This window comes from Anguilla rostrata, chromosome 8 (genome assembly GCF_018555375.3).
Source record: "Anguilla rostrata isolate EN2019 chromosome 8, ASM1855537v3, whole genome shotgun sequence".
In the NCBI taxonomy this organism is placed as follows: domain Eukaryota; kingdom Metazoa; phylum Chordata; class Actinopteri; order Anguilliformes; family Anguillidae; genus Anguilla; species Anguilla rostrata.
In genome coordinates, this window is record NC_057940.1 from 5,113,903 (window position 1) to 5,124,703 (window position 10,801).

General features: G+C 42.6%; 1 protein-coding gene across 17 annotated transcripts in view; it reads left to right on the forward strand.

The window, feature by feature from the left end:
• Window positions 1-10,801, forward strand: part of LOC135260633 (zinc finger protein 660-like) — a 44,156-nt gene that overhangs the window by 9,935 nt on the left and 23,420 nt on the right. For 2 of the 17 annotated variants that reach the window (XR_010331698.1, XR_010331699.1), the window contains exons 1-2: window positions 9,596-10,071; window positions 10,657-10,742. The exons of 3 other annotated variants lie outside the window; for them this stretch is intronic. The gene's annotated coding sequence lies outside the window, so the exon portion shown is untranslated. 12 more of the 17 variants (XR_010331692.1, XR_010331695.1, XR_010331691.1 and 9 more) reach the window with 11 other exon arrangements.

The following is a 10,801-nucleotide window of genomic DNA, read 5'->3' on the forward strand; positions in this document are numbered from 1 at the left end:
TAAAACTCATGTAAAATTGACTCTTTGGGCCAGGGTTCAGTGCTATAAGTAGCACAGGCCCCCTTCCCTGTCATACTTGTTGCTCTGTTACTATACTGTAGTTTTGACACACAGTGGGTTGCAAAATGAAACATTCCAATTGTGCTACATATGATCTGGCAACGACAACCTCTCCCTCACTATCCATCTTCCACCATGGTCTGAAGACTCATCTCTTCAGACTATACCTGGACTAACTACCAACACTCTGTATATTTCATTCGAAATCCACCCGGAGGGCCCCCTTTCATGACACTCATTACATGTTCCCCCATCCCAGCACTTTTTGGTAATTTGTATTTGTCCTAATACTGTGGCTTGTTCTTCTGCCTAGTTGGCTTTGCAGAGGTCAGGTCAGAATAGTGTTCACTGTGTGAACTAACCTGTGTTCCTGGCTAGAAATAGCTGTACAAAATAAGTATTGTATCTTATTGAACCTGTGTTTTGTAGTTGTCCATGACCATGAAATGCACTTTTTGTACGTCGCTTTGGATAAAAGTATCTGCCAAATAAATGTAATGTAATGTAAGATATTCGGGGGAACATTGGAGGTATTGCAGCTTACTACCAGTTACTACATGCCTGTGCTTGTCTTACACAAAGACCAATGATGCATTTTTATCACCGGGGTGAGCCTAAAAATGTACTGGCCAAAGTGGAGCAACAGCTGAATGGTTCTGTTGATTTTACCTGGAAATTATGCCATGGTTTACAAGATCACAGAATTTAAAAAAAAAAATTTTAATTCTTGAAAGAGGCCACATATTTATTAATGTCCATACTTATTTCATATCCATCAGTCATTGTTATCGGCAGCGTGAATTCTACTTAAATTAATTAAATCCATTAACACGTGGTACACACGCCGCAGTGATGGATTTATCAAGAAATTTTCTTTCGATTTTTGCTCAGTATTTACGGTAAATTGAAACGTCATCAACCTGCGGAAATAAATGGTCCTCAGAACTAACCTGCGAGAGTGCCAGCTAGCATGTTAGCCGCGACTCCGAGTTTATAGTTAAGGAAGCTACGAAAAAAATAAATGCTGTTTTATTAAGGCATTTAAAACGTGAGGTAAAATCGTTGGGCATAATGATGAATTATGTTCATTTTCAAACACAGATAACCACCATAATGGAAATCATGTCAAAGTCAGCGATAGCTGAGATTACCAAAATTTTTGACGACAGTTCCTCAGTTTTATGTTTGAAAATATCGAGATGTTTACATGAGAATGAAGAGTTGAAGAAGAAACTACAGACGTTGCAGCAGGAGCTGAGGACGGCGCGAGGACAGAAAGAGGGAATAGCAGGGGCGCGTGAGAGTCCTGTCAACACTCGATCTGTTGGTGTTCAATTTCTCGGTGAATATGAGGATTTATTGTTATGTTATGATGTGAACGTATTTGCGTTTGAAATATTGACATGAAGAAAACATGATTTGGTTTCTTTGTGTATTTTGGAAGAATATGTTGTCTATAACGGGGCTGTTTCATGTGAAGTCGCTGTTCCTTAAAATTTAGAATGTAAATTAAGGCCAATTACAGTCATTTAGCGGACTCTCTTATCCAGAACACCTAACAATATTGCAGAAACAGGAGTGCATTTACCCGATTAATATAAGCAATAGTTCCAGACATGTCCTACAAACATTCCCAGACCAGCATGTAAAGCTGCAACAGCACTGTACAGCACTAGTGCAAGTTAACCATGGCAACCAAGAATCAGAGTACCAGTTGTAAATACATACAGACTACGTCCATAGCAAGTTCTAATAGAAGCATTAATCCAAACAATAATCATAACCTAAATTAATTCAAAGGGAGGAGGTGCTCCGGGGTGGGGCTTGGAGTGGAGCACTGAGGCTGTCTAAATAATTCCCACTAATTTGGTCCGTTAAAGAAATATAATTACATGTGATTATTGCAAATTTATGCTATTTCTCATATAAATCAATAATTTGCTTTCAACAATCATTTAATGCAGTGGAAGAGCCGTACAGAGAGAGAGGCTTTGTGCAGGATTGGAGCTTCTGTCTGAGGAAAGATGGAGAACCTGCAAGTGTGGAGCAGGTAGGCACAACTTTACAGGCCTTTCTAAGCACTAGGAAGCAGATTTCGTACTGTAATAAACCTAAGTTGGCCACTAGAGGGCAAAATGGACACTGGATTGACAGTAGCGTTTGCTGCCACCTTTTACCGGTAAGGTCCGATTCAGTCCCAGTCGTCAGCGCACGCAACCAGCTCACAACAAGATAAGAAAAATGCACTTTAATTGTGACAAAATTCATGAGCGGAGATCACGGGAGAAAGAAGAGGTTGAAATGTCAACATTTCAAAAGGACTGGGAACTGGCTACTCTTAGGCGCACTGCACACTTCTAGGCAACTACACTATAATTGTGAGGCAAGGAATAAATTCACTTGGTGATAAGAACTGCAAGGCTGTGCACGCAGTCACCACACACAGTGATAATTACACTTAAACCCAGCCTTTCCAAAATAACGAAACCCTCCAAAACCGATCCTAAAACTCCCCGATCAACCTGTACTTTAAAAAACTGTGTGCATACACACACACGCAAATTCATAGCAATCTCGTGGCTTCTCTGTTACAGTCTGGAGACATGGAGAAGGTCAGGCCTGAACCAGTTCTTATCAAGCAGGAGAGACTGGAAGAGGTCTTGTGTTTCAGTGACCCACAGCACACACCTGGAGGAGAGGAACAGGTAACACAGCCCACACCTGCAACAGAGGAACAGGTAACACAGCCCACACCTGTAGAAGATGGGAAGAAACTGGACCCAGAGCCCACACCTGCAGGAGACCCAGAGGAGCTGAGTGAGCAGCACAGGTGTGAACACGGTGATGAGGAGCTCAGTGGACTGGAGTTTGTGGTGAAGGCTGAGCAAGAGGAAGAGCATGTAGCCCAGAGACTCAATCAGACAGGATGTGAACACAGTGCAGGAAGGCTCAACAATCTGGGCTCTGAGTGTGTAATGTATGAGAGAGACAGTCAGCTGTGGAGTTCCTTTACACAAGAGGACAGTGACATAGAGACTGATGATCCAGTTTGTTCTAAGGCTACAGAAAAGTTCTCACAGAATCTGTCTATTCACACACAGCTACAACATACTCCTGCCACCATAGAAGTCTCTGGAAACACACTGTCCTCTTTTGGGCCTTCATATGTTGAGGAGTTTGATAAGATGAGTGAGAAGCCGTCTGTTTGCAGTGAGGAGCTCAGATCAGAGGCCATTCACACACAGCAGGGTCAGTACAGAGAGAGACTTGTGCACACAGTGGAGAGAGAGAATCAGACATTACTGCCCCAGCAGCAGCAACATGGACCCTCAGTAAAACACATGAGAGGCAGCGAGAGCCCAGCCCAGCCACACTCAGGCTCTCAGTGTGAGACCGGCTCTACTCTGAGTACCAGTGTTTTCAGTGCTGGGAATAAGGATGAGACTCATGGACAAGATAACTGTGCAAAGAAACCGTTCATTTGCATGTATTGTGGGAAGAGTTTTAATTGCTGTAGTCATCTCATCTCACATCACCGAATTCACACGGGGGAGAGACCATACAGTTGTGCACAGTGCGGGAAGTGTTTCAGTCTCAAAGGTAATCTTGTACAACATGAGAGGGTTCATAGTGGGAATAAACCATTTGGTTGTGCTCAGTGTGGGAAGAGATTTGCTCGCGGAGCAAACCTTAGAGCACACCAGAGGAGTCATACAGGAGAGAGACCATATCACTGCACCCAGTGTGGGAAGAGATTCACTCGCCAGTGCAATCTTCTCGTGCACCAGAGGATTCACACAAGAGTGAAACCATACAGCTGTATCTAGTGCCAGACTACTTTTTTTTTAATGCCATTTAATCCTATTTTCTCCCCAATTTAGTCGTTATACCAATTCCCCATCTGTATCACAGTCCTTATCAATGCGCTGTCTTTCTGTTGGTCTGGGGAGGGTGTAGACTACCACATGCCAGCCTCCGATACATGTGGAGTTGCCAGCCGCTTCTTTTCACCTACCAGCAAGGAGTTTCACTGGGAGAGTGTGATGCGTGCGGAGGTTCATGCTTTCTCCCCCAGGCCAACCAGTAGGAGTCGCTAATGCAACGATCAGGACTCTCACCCTCACGGGCTTCCCACCCGCAAACACTGCCAACTGTGTTCGTAGGAACGTCTGACCAAGCCGGAAGTACCGCTGCCAGGGATTGAACTCGGTGGTAGGCGAGTGCTTTTACCTCTACCCAGACTACTTTTTTAAAATTTAAAGACCCTTCTAACTCATCAGATTTCACTGGTGAAATAAACCGCTTTGATTGAAGTGGTATTGATTAACAATCTGTGTATTAGGTCTTTGTGTTAAAGTTTGAGTTGAGGAAAGACATTTTGCTCACAAAATTCGACAAAGATTTGACACGTGACAATACAACTTGCATCAGTGCTTCCATTCGTGTGGGTTTCATGACATTAAAATGTTTTAAATAAAAGTGAAGTTTTGGCTTTTTAAAAAAGAATTTGAGCTGAGCATCTGTACACCCAGGGTGTACATCCTCACAGGCATGAGTGAATGGTGTGTGCGCCCTGCGATGGATTGGCCCTATCTTTTTGGACTGTAGGAGAAAACCACAGTTTTTTTCCCCACGCAGACATGGGGAGAACCTACAAACTTCACACCACAAGGCCCAGGCTGGGATTCAAACCCAGAGCCTTCTGGCTGTGAGGTGACTGCACTTTTCATTTAGCTATTTTTAATTTCATTTGCCAGGTTTCCACCACTTGAGGATTTTGTTTAAATCTTACAAACTGTTAGCTGAACCTCCGAGTTGTGTATCTTCTCTGAATTTAATTAATGTACTTTCAATGTCCCTGTCAAGGTCATTTATATAAAAGAATAGTGGTCCCAGCACCGATCCCTGTGGGACTCCACTTCCCACAGTACACTGCTCAGATAAGTTAGAAATAGAAAACACGCCTACAAGCAGCTGATTGTGGCAGGGGAGAGCAATGCCAGGCAAACTTGTTGGAGGATATGTGGCTTTACCCTTATGGTAACTTATCCCATTGATATCGCTCTTGCATCCCAAAAGGTGGCCATGTTTTCTGTTTCAAAAACAGTGTTCCTTATAGTATATTGATCTCCATTACACAAAGGAGTGTCTGCATACTTTTGGCCACGTAGTGTACTTTTGGCGGCACTATACAACAAAGCAATGCTGCATTTTACCATTCAAGATGATAAAAGATACAGCTTGGCGGAGAAACAGCTGAATGGTTCTGCCGATTTTTCCTGGAAGTTATGCCAAAGTCACTGGGAAATGTTTTTTTAGTATGTATTTATATATTCCTGGAGAATTTCTCATTAGACCATGCATTTATCAATATCCATATGTATTCATATCCATCAGTCTTTGTTATTGGCCACGTTGATTCTATTGAAATAAATCAAATTAATTTACACAAATTTACCCACGCCGTTTGGGGTTCGATCAATTCATTTTTTGCCACTTTTGGTCAGTATTTACGGTAAATTTTTTGCGTCATCAGCTTGCGGAAATGAATGATCCTCACCTACATCTGAGCTGCAAGCGTCTCAGTTAGCAAGGCGAGCTACGGCTGCTGATTGATGGGCCCATTCTTTATCTAAGTAGCTTAATAAAAATCGTGCTGTATTAAGGCATTTAAAAGGTGGAGAAAAATCGCTTGGTAAAATGACGAATTATGCTGATTTTCAAACACACATAACCACCATTATGGAAATCATGACAAAGTCAGCGATAGCAGAAATCATCAAACTTTTTGACGACAGTTCCTCAGTTTTATGTTTGAAAATATCTAGGAGTTTAAATGAGAATGAAGCGCTGAAAAAGGAACTGCAGTTGTTGCAACAGGAGCTGAGGACGGCGCGAGAACAGAAAGAAAGAATAGCAGGAGCGCGTAAGAGTCCTGTCAACACTCGATCTGTTGGAGTTCAGGTTTTCGGTGAATATGACTATGAGGATTTATTGTTATTTAATGATATTGGTGATGGTATTTGCTTTTGAAATACTGACAGGGAGAAAGTTTATTTCATGTAGCCTAATTTGCGAAAATATACTGCGTACAACGGGGCTGTTTCTTCTGAAGTCGCGCTTCCTTAAAATTTAGAATTCAAAATAAAGGCCACATATCACAATGCAGTCATTTACCGGGCTCTCGTACCCAAGACACCTTAGAATATAGAAGAAACAGAACAACAGTGCCAGACCCGACACGACAACATTCCTGGACCAGCGAGTAAAGATGCGACATCAGAACAATATTAAAGCCAGTTAACCATGGTAACCAAGACTTAAAGTACCAGCTGTAGATACGCACAGACTACATCCATAACAAGCTCTTGGAAAAGAAACATAAAACCATAACGATATTGCATAACCAAAAAGGAAGTGCTAATTTGGGGGTGGGATTGGGAGGGGGGCACTGAAGCTGTCTGAATTAATTAATTATGTACAATCAATCGTCCCGTCATGCAGTGGAAGAGCAGACAATCAGACATATAATACATAATTTTTTTGTACATCTCATATAAACAAATTCTTTACAGAGAGTAAAGTGCAAGAGCCGTGCAGAGAGAGAAACTTTGAGCAGGAGTGGAGCTTCAGTCTGAGGAGAGATGGAGAACCTGCAGGTGTGGAGCAGGTAAGCACACCTTTACAGTCATTTTTCAGTAGGAACCAGGCCAGCACATCAGAAATCATTACTGTGGTAATTGTTACTATTTACATTAAGTTTTTAATTTTCAGAGGTTGTTCTGTCCATCTGATTTTATAGATGACAGTGTGTAACATGAGCGATGTGGTGGTGGAATAAGCGTTTGTGTGGTGGTCTACAAACACCATAATCCATTAATAATTCATACAAATATTCACAGCTTAATGTGAATGTTAATAAGCTTGGCATGTGGTGCATTATCATGTTTGGTTTCATGTCTTGCTCTGGTTTCTCAGTCTTCGCACCTAAATACTATCAATACTGTACTGCTAAATGTCATTTTGTTTAACTGGCATTCAGTTATTAACAACTGCTGGGGTAAATTCAGAATAATTCCTTGGCTCCTCTGTTAGTCTGCAGACGTGGAAAAGGTCAAGCCTGAACCAGTTCTTATCAAGGAGGAGAGACTGGAAGAGGGCTTGTGTTACAGAGACCCACTGCCCACACCTGGAGCAGAGGAACAGGTAACACAGCCCACACCTGTAGAAGATGGGAAGAAACTGGACACAGAGACCACGCCTGCAGGAGACCCAGAGGAGCCGAGTGAGCAGCACAGGTGTGAACACGGTGATGAGGAGCTCAGTGGACTGGAGTTTGTGGTGAAGGCAGAGCAAGAGGAAGAGCATGTAGCCCAGAGACTCAATCAGACAGGATGTCAACACAGTGCAGGAAGACTCAACAATCTGGGCTCTGAGTGTGTAATGTATGAGAGAGACAGTCAGCTGTGGACTTCCTTTACACAAGAGGACAGTGACATAGAGACTGATGATCCAGTTTGTTTTAATGCTACAGAACAGTGCTTACAGGATCTGTCAATACACACACAGCTACAACATGCTCCTGCCACCATGGAAGTCTCTGGAAACACACTGTCCTCTTTTGGGCCTTCATATGTTGAGGAGTTTGATAAGATGAGTGAGAAGCCATCTGTTTGCAGCGAGGAGCTCAGATCAGAGGCCATTCACACACAGCAGGGTCAGTACAGAGAGAGACTTGTGCACACAGTGGAGAGAGAGAATCAGACATTACTGCCCCAGCAGCAGCACCATGGACCCTCAGTAAAACACATGAGAGGCAGCGAGAGCCCAGCCCAGCCACTCTCAGGCTCTCAATATGAGACCCGCTCTACTCTGAGTACCAGTGCTTTCAGTGCTGGGAAGAAGGATGAGACTCATGGACAAGCTAACTGTGCAAAGAACCCGTTCATTTGCGTATATTGTGGGATGAGTTTTGATCACGGTAGTCATCTCATGGCACATCACCACATTCACATGGGGGAGAAACCATTCAGCTGTACACAGTGTGGGAAGCGTTTCAGTCACAAACGTAATCTTGTACAACATGAGAGGGTTCACGGGAATAAGCCATTTGGTTGTGCGCAGTGTGGGAAGAGATTTGTTCGCGGAGCTAACTTTCGAGCACACCAGAGGAGTCATACGGGAGAGAAACCGTATCAGTGCACCCAGTGCGGGAAGAGATTTGCTTGGGATGCTAACCTTAGAGCACACCACAGAAGTCATCAGGGAGAGAGACCACATGGCTGTACCCAGTGTGGGAAGAGTTTTGTTCGCAAGCGTAGTCTTATTTCTCACCAGAGGATTCACACGCGGAGTGTAGTGTAATGGGTACGGAGTTGGTCTTGTAACCTAAAGGTCTCAGGTTAGATTCCCCGGTAGGACAGTGCCAGTGTCAGCAGTATATATAGTGTCCGTGTCAGGCCTTGTGCCTCATTGTATATATCCAGCTGTTTAAATGGGTGCTTTGTAAAAGTATCTCTGGATAAGAGAAGGAAAACCATACTGCTATAACTGGTGTAAGAATTATTTTTCCCATGACGTGCAGGAACTGCCGCCGTGGGCTATGCATGGCAAATTGTGGTCACTCACTCACTCACTCACGGATTACCTTTGAGGGACGTTTTGTGGGACGCATGCACAGCTGGTGGCAGCTAAAATGTGTCTGCGGAAGTGAGTTGTGCCATGGGTCTGGGCAGTTCTGTGCTTGTTATGTAAAGGACCTTCAAACTCATCTGATTTCACTGTTGAAATAAACTGCATTGATTGAAATGGTATGCCTTAATAATTTTGATATTAGCTCTTTGTGCTGAAGTTTGAGTTAGAAAAAAAATTGTGCTCACAATATTCATGAAGACACATGATTATATATCAAGCATCAGTGTATCCATCAGATGACTTCAATGAAATAAAAAGTTTTTAATTAAAAGTGTAGTTTTGGCTTCTTCTTTATTTTAGCCAAACATCTGTACACCCTCATCCAGAAGACAGAAGGCACCAAAGGCCGATTTGACCGTAACCTTCTCATATTTGCTACCCTGTTGCTATACTGTAGTTTTGACTCGCGTTGGATTGTGCCATAAAATGTTCCAAGTGGGTTGCATATGATCCAGCAACCACAGATTTTGGGGGAACCTTGGAGGTATTGTAGCTCACTACGCTTTACAAGTCTGTGCTTGTCCTACCCAAAGACCACTGATGCCCCTTATCACCAGGATGATCCAAAGTACGTAATGGTCTATGTGGAGCAACAGCTGAATGCTTCAGATTTTTCCTGGAAATTTTGTCATGGTTTCAAAGATCACTTGGAATTTGAAAAAAATGTTCTTGGAAAACTTTTTGGTAGACCACATATTAATGTCTATATTTATTCGTATGCATCAGCCGTTATTGTTGATATGTTTGGTTCATCTGAAATCGATGAAATGCATTACAAGTGACACGGACGCAGCTGTAAGCCATGGGAATCAAATTTATTAGCAATTTTTACTGAGTATTTACGGTAAATTACGTCATCAACCTGCGAAAATAAATATAGTCTTCACTACAAACAATTTTATCTTAACGTAGACACCTAAAGATAAGCGTGTAGTGTTTCGCCACGGGCCCTGAATGATAGTTACATTCTTCGTCTACGTAACTACACGAACATAATTGCTGTTTTATTAAGGAATTGAAGTGGTGAAGTAAAATCGGTTGGTAAAATGACGAATTATGCTCATTTTCAAACACAGATAACTTCCATAATGGAAATCATGACAAAGTCAGCGATAGCAGAAATTACCAAACTTTTTGACGACAGTTCGTCAGTTTTGTGTTGGAAAATATCTAGGAGTTTACATGAGAATCAAGCGCTGAAAAAGAAACTACAGTTGTTGCAGCAGGAGCTGAGGACGGCGCGAGAACTGAACGAGGGAATAGCAGGAGCGCGTGAGAGTCCTGTCAACACTCGATCTGTTGGAGTTCAAGTTCTCGGTGAGTATGAGGATATATTGTTAAGTAATGATATTTTGTGATGGTATGAGCTTTTGAAATATTGACATGGAGAAATCACGATGTGGCTTATGTCATGTAATTTGGGAAAATATGTTGCGTGTACCGTTTCATCTAAAGTCGCGCTTCATGAACATTTGTGATTTAAAATTTAGGCCAGATGTCACATTAGTCATTTAGCGAGCTCTCTTATCCAGAACCCCTCACAATATAGCAGAAACAGAGGTACGTTCACCCGATTAATATAAACAGTAGTGCCAGACATGTCCTACAACATTCCCAGACCAGCGAGTAAAGCTGCAACATACAGCACTAGTGCAAGTTAACCATGGTAACCAAGAATCGGAGTACCAGTTGTAAATACGGACTACAGCCATAAGTTCTAAGAGGAGAAGCATGAAACCATAACTTAAATGAATTCAAAGGGAGGGGGTGCTTTGGGGTGGGGATGGGAGGGGAGCACTGAGATTGAATAATTCCCGACTGATTTGATACATTAAACAAATGTAATTATTGTAAATTTCTCACGTAAATAATTTACGCGCATTCAACCATCCTGTCATGCAGTGGAAAAGCCATACAGAGAGAGAGGCTCCGTGCAGGAGTGGAGCTTCTGTCTGAGGAGAGATGGAGAACCTCCAGGTGTGGAACAGGTAGGCACACCTTTACAGAAATCTCTGCCTGCAAATTTTTACTCGTTTTTCTTTTTTAG